A 6973-nucleotide genomic window follows, 5' to 3' on the forward strand; every position below is an offset into this window, starting at 1 on the left:
TACCTGTTCCAATGCAAAGAGAACAGAAAATAATAGTTTCCTAAGTTTCAAGATGATAGATCTATATGAAATTCCAGCAGCAGCCTGTTATGAAGGTTCCCTTTATTCTTGCCAGAGCTAATTAATGATTGAATAGAGGCATATGCTTGCATTATATGTGCAATCCCATGCATATGATGTTAAAGAGGGTAGTCTGCTTGACCCAATATTTGCTTCTTCTGTTAGGTTAGCAATTGTGTCTCACTCATTGCACACAGAGCAAAGCAAAAGGAGTCACATAGTTCTGGGACGTATATAGAGTACTGGCTGAACCAAGCTTCCTAGTAGCATACTAATTATATATTTTGTTTGTGCTATTAGATAAATTGTTTCTATACCAATATGTTCAAAATAAGAATGTACCATAATGGGAATTATTATTATTATTTATTATTAATTCAGTTTCTATACCGCCCACAGCCAACGGCTCTCTGGGCGGTGAACAACATAAATATAAAAATACAATAAGATAAAATCACATAATAATTACCACACACATAATAACAATTCTCAAAGCTAAAAACATATTACACAATTAATTTAGTATACCAGAGTGTTATAAATATACTAAAATATATTAAAATGCCTGGGAAAAGAGGTACGTTTTAACCCGGCGCCGAAAAGAAAGCAATGTTGGCGCCAGGCGCACCTCGTCAACAAAACTGTTCCATAGTTCGGGGGCCACCACTGAGAAGGCCCTAGATCTTGTCGTCATCCTCCGAGCCTCTCTATGAGTCGGGACCCGGAGGAGGGCCTTCGATGTTGCACGCAGTGTACGGGTAGGTTCATATCAGGAGAGGCGTTCCATCAGGTATTGCAGACCCGCGCCATGTAAGGCTTTATAGGTCAAGACCAACACTTTGAATCTGGCCCGGAAACATATAGGCAGCCAGTGCAAACGGGCCAGAACAGGTGTTATATGTTTGGATCATTTGGTCCTAGTCAACAATCGGGCCGCAGCGTTTTGCACGAGCTGCAGTTTCCGAACCGTCTTCAAAGGTAGCCCCACGTAGAGTGCATTGCAGTAGTCCAGTCTTGAGGTTACCAGAGCGTGGATAACTGAAGCGAGGTCGTCGCTGCCCAGATAGGGACGTAGCTGAGCTACCAACCGAAGTTGGTAGAACGCACTTCGTGCCACCGAGGCTACCTGGGCCTCAAGTGACAATGAAGGATCTAAAAGAACTCCCAGACTACGAACCTGCTCCTTCAGGTGGAGTGTAACCCCGTCCAGGACAGGTTGAGTATCCACCATCTGATCAGAGAAACCGCTCACTAACAGCATCTCAGTCTATACTAAGGGAAGAACTATACTAAAACAAAAGAGTGAATAATATTGATGGAATGATATAATGCTGATGGAGTCATGATGTAATTAACTAATTGCTGAACCTGAACACATCTAAATATATTCATTTGTGTGCGAATTCTGTTTTCTATCTCACTCTACTATACCCCATGCACCTTGTGGTGTTTCATCAACAACTACCTCTTATACAAAAGTCTACAGAACAGAAGCAAACATTGTCTTTGTAGATACACTGCTCCTGAAATCACAACACTGATGCGCTGTATATCCTGCACAGAGTGATCCTATCTATGTTTATTTGTAAGAAAATCAGACTGAGTTCAATAGGTTTACCTTGGGGTACATTCCTAGTGTGCAGGTACCCCTAGCACAGTGAATAGGTGGTAGAGGAGGTGTTATGGTAACAGGAGTGACACCCTATCAGCGTATAACACTCTTGCTCAAAGATCTGTGCTGGCTGCTGATTTGTTACCAAGCCAAATTCAAAGTGTTACTATTGGTATATAGAGTCCTCAAGAACTTGGGTCCAGTTTACTTGAAGAAATGCCTCCACTATATATGCCCACTTGACCACTCACATTTTCAGAACTGGCACTTCTACAAGTGCCACATAACGTTTTTTCCACAGTTGCAAGAAATCAGTGTTTTAGTGTAACATACACTTTGGAACTCCCTGTCCGTGGATATTAGGTAGGTGCCTTCACTCTATTGTTTTTGGTTCCTGTGAACAACTTTTTTGTTCCAGCGAGTCTACCCAGATATGTAATTTTAGCATGTTATTATGATATGTAATTTTAGTAAGTACGTGTTTTTAAAATTACTGATTTTATTTTACATTTTAAAATGTTCTCATGTAATCTGTTTTTAATATTTTTGTTTTGTATTTTTAATTTAGACTATTGTAACTTGCTTAGAGGTCTTTTGTTTTAGTAAACAATATGTAAATCTTGCTTTAAAAAAACCAAAATAGTGACAGCAGAGATGGAATGAACACTCTTTTTTGAACATTAGACATAGTATTGAATCCAGACCAACAGTACAATTTTATACATGTCTTCTTGGAAGCAGTCCCATGAAGTTCAATGTAAGTGTGTATAGGAATGCAGCCTTAGGCTACAAATACACACTTACCTGGAAGTAAGTCCTATTGAATCCTATAGAGCTTTCTTCTGAGTAGACATTTATTGGATTGCAGCCTTAATTATCTCTACAAAGGACCTCAGTATAACAAGTTAGGCTGCAATCCAATACATACTTACCTCGTAGTAGGTATGGGGAAGAATATCCACTAAATTGGACTTAGCACTGGATTTTGACTGAATCCGACAGTCTGCTGTCTTTTTGGATGAGCACTGATTTCTTGCGGAGGGCTGTGGCTGTAATTGTCACGGCTTTTCCCTCCAAATCCCCCCCTGATTTTACATAATTAGCTTCATAATTACAGTTGCTATTATCCATTGACTTCCATGGATGTACCTAAGCATTTATGTTAAAAATTACATTTTTTTTTGATGGTGAAAAAAATTAACAGCAGATAGAATTGGCAATGCAAAAGCAAGCAGGAACAAAAAAAAAGTGGATTGGGATTGAATGACGGACTATCAGAATACAAGTGGATCGGAACTAGGCAGAGAATCCCATCCCTCCGTGGGAGTAAGTCCCATTGAATCCAGTGGAACTTCCTTCTGAGAAGACATGTATTGGATTGCAGCCTTAGTCATTACTTAGGTCCCACTGATTTCCGTGGGAACTAAGTGCAACTAACTTAGATGCAATCCAGTCTACTCAGAAGTAAGTTCCATTGGGTTCAATGGGACATACCCCCAGGTGTGTATTGGATTGCAGCCTGAATCTGGATGCAACCCAGAAGTTATAACACAGCATCCAAATATTTGTAAACAAAATTTCTTAACCCTTGGTGTTCAATCCTCCAGAAGGAAAGGAAATGTTCATGTATGTCAGGCTGTTAATAGTGTAGTGGTTAGAGTGTTGGACTACAACCTGGGAGACCAAGGTTCGAATCCCCACCTAGCCATGAAGCTCACTGGGTGACTTTGGGCCAGTCACTGCCTCTCAGCCTCAAGGGAGGCAATGGTAAACCACCTCTGAATACCACTTACCATGAAAACCCTATTCATAGGGTCGGCATAAGTCGTGATCGACTTGAAGGCAGTGCATTTACATTTTTAATATTAAGTATTTATAAGCAGCAGTTAATGCTAGGCAAGCTTATTATGAAATATGTATATTTACTGAATCCTTTACTCAATTAATTATGAAAATGATGGTGAATATGATATATTAATTTCCATATGCAGAGTTTTTATTTCTGGCAAAATTAATTGTACGTATTTACAAACTATAGATTAAATGATATTGTGTGCAATATAGCACCATCTCATGGTCACTAAAGCATAGAGAGAAACGAACAGAGAATGAGTTTCATGCTATGTGGAGAATAATTATTAATTTTATTTATTTATTATTTTATTTATATCCCGCCCTTCCTCCCAGGAGGAGCCCAGGGCGGCAATTATGTGGGAAAGGGCACGTTTCTTTATATGAACAAAGGTCTCAACTGTAAATCCTTATTTAATTTTAAGCAGAATTCTACCAATAAAGAATTAAAGTGAAAAGCAACAGATGTAAGGTATTGCTTACTTAAAAATGGTTGGCATGCATGATCAATGGCTCTGACCACATTACCAGAGTGTTCCTGTCAAGCACTTTATGTATCTTATTTTATTTAATAGGTTTCTAGCCCCCCTTCATCGTTCCTGATGCCAGGACGGGTTGCAAAGCATAAATCCATAAAACAACACAGTCGCAAACTTCATGCAAAACAAGATACACCACTGAGCAAGATAGGATTGCTACTGACAGAGGAAACCTATTCTTACATTATGCAAGGTGGGGGGAGAGCAGAAATACACTGCAGGTAAAACCAGTGGACCAGCAGTTGTATCCAATGTGTGTTCCACTCCGGGGGGGGGGGAAGCTACAATAGTGGCAGAAAAAGAGAAAAGACAGACATGCCCACAGCAGCCCTAGAACCACTACCATAGCCCATCAATCAGGGATTGTGCTGATAACAAGGTCCACATGTTGCCTGTGCACAAAGGCAGCCAGTGAGCTCATGAAGATGGGGGATACACCCCCAGCATCACCATACACACACAAGATGACACCACAGAGCTCTCACTCCATCTGCTCCAGCTATGCCAGTAACAACCTATCATGACCTCTGAATCCAGCAGCAATCCAGAGTCGGAGGTTGCAGAGGCACTAGCTAAGGAACCAGACCAGGGGTCTGGGTCAGCTGCTAGAGGTAGGGGGCCACTGCAACTGAGGCTGGTGCACAGGAGCCCCAGAGTTTGCTCCCAATCCCTGTTGGAGCAAGTTGCTCACTTGGAGTTATCTGTAATCCTGAAGCTTTTGACTAGCTTTGTCCCACCTCCCATCTTCTCTGTGTGATCTAGCATTGGACTGAAACATTATACAACCCCACTACTGCCAATCCACAGACATCCCTTTAGGCAAGGGTTCAAATATCATATCTTCCTCCTCACAACTACTGTTTTGGAACAAAACAAGGGAGGAAAGATAGCTCAAATGATACAGTATCCACATAGCCCCTGGGCAGGACATCTGAAGAGAGCATGCAAACTGAAGGCAATTGGGAAACTGATGTTCCTGCTGTGACTAATTGTATCTTAGAACTCCTTACAGGTGGATCTCTATCATCACTGTGTGAATCTTCACTGGTGAACTCCACATATTAAGCATCATCATATGCAGTATGGCTAGTAATCATTTCCTACAAAGAAGCTCTTTCCTGTGTTACCATCTTGTGGTGACAGTAACATATGTTCTATTCCTCACTGTGCAAAAGGTAATTGTGGAAGGTGGGGACACTTCAGCTCCATTTCGTTAGATGTCACAGGAAGATGCACAATGAGCTCATTCTAGAAAGCAATGGTATCACTAGGAAATTTTAGAGCCTGAACTCTAAAGTTAAGTTATTGAGGATAGATTTAAGGTTGATAAAATAAAGAATGCTGTGGAGAGAGCGTTGAAAGACATATTTGCATTTCTTAAAACACTAATACTTGGGGTCATCCAATGAAATTGATTTGACAGTAGATACGGAACTGACGAAGGGAAGTGCTTCTTAGGACACAGTATTAACGTATGGAATGTATTAACACAAGGAGGCCACTAGTTTATCAGGTTTTTTAAAGGATTAGACAAATTCAAAGAGGGTAGGCCTGACAGTAGCTATTGAAGACTTTCATGTCTAGTTGGACTTTACCTCTTAGTACCAATATCTGGGACAAATAAGAGATAGAGTTTGTTGTCATGTTCTGCTTGTGAACTGCCTAGGTCCATGTGGCTGGGCACTGCTGGAAACAGAAAGTTGAATTACATCGACTCTTGGCTGTCATCTACCAGAGCAGTGTTAATATGCCTGTGCTGGTGACTGCATGTTTCACTCTCTGACTACTGTAGTTGTTTATGTTTAATAGCAGAGTAGTAATGTAAAGGTTCTATTGCTGGTGTGAGATTTTTATTATGGTGTCTTGAATGATTACCAAGCTTTTCAAAGTGGAACCTTGTGTATGTATCCAGAAAAATATTGGGGTCACCAATGCAGTGGGTGCTAGTGTGCCCACCAGTGCCTTCCATGGTGCCCACAAAATGTCTCAATAAACATCCCCTCAAAATATTTGCATGAGACTGCTCTTCCTGCTTAATTCCCATTTGCACTGGTTCAGTCTCTCCTACAATGAACACCTCTCCTTAAACATGGCCACATTTCATTGGATGCAAGGACTGGACACCCATCCTTTTCATTCTGAACAGAGGAAGGGTGGAAAGGGCTTCTCTCTGTGAGTGAGCCTAAGGGTAGCTGATGTAGGTACCTTTTTCCCAATATGCAATGTTTGATGTGGGAGCATTTTTCCTATATCATTCCTGCTCATTTATTAATAATATCCTGTCCTACCCACAAGGAGCCTAGGGCAGCAAACAACAATTTAGATGGGGCGGTCAGGTTATGCTATACCCTTCCCAAGCAGTCATTTTGTGATGAGCATACAGTACTTTCTCAAGATTCAAAATGTGCCCACTGGCTCAAAAATGTTGGTAGCCCCGAGCTATAAAAACATTGCTGCTAGTGGAGTGGAATGAATTGACAGATAAATTTCCTTTTATTTGTGTGAGCTGTGTCTCATCCACAAGCTAAATTGGAAGGGGAGAAAGACCCAAAATGTATTTAGTACAAGGGCCCACAACAAAGTATGTTCACCATTTTGCTTCCTGCAATTTATCCTTTTTCCAGCTTGGCTTCGCCTCCCATTTGCTGAACATAAGACCAGTAAGGACCACCACCCACTTGGAGTGTGTTCATTTCAGTTTATAGAAAACCCGACATGCTTACAGACTTGTTATTTTCAGGCAGGATTCAGTTACTCAGGCTGTAAAAACACTAGTTGCCAGATCAAAGCATTTCTATTAGCCACACCTGGAGGGGGAACAGGTTAATCTGCCAATCAGTTGCAAAATCTCTTTTTAGATGTTTAAGAAATCGCACTCAAGCTGCTCCCACCAGGTTTTTCAGTAAAAAGG

Source organism: Rhineura floridana, chromosome 9 (assembly GCF_030035675.1).
Source record: "Rhineura floridana isolate rRhiFlo1 chromosome 9, rRhiFlo1.hap2, whole genome shotgun sequence".
NCBI classification, from domain to species: Eukaryota; Metazoa; Chordata; class Lepidosauria; order Squamata; family Rhineuridae; genus Rhineura; species Rhineura floridana.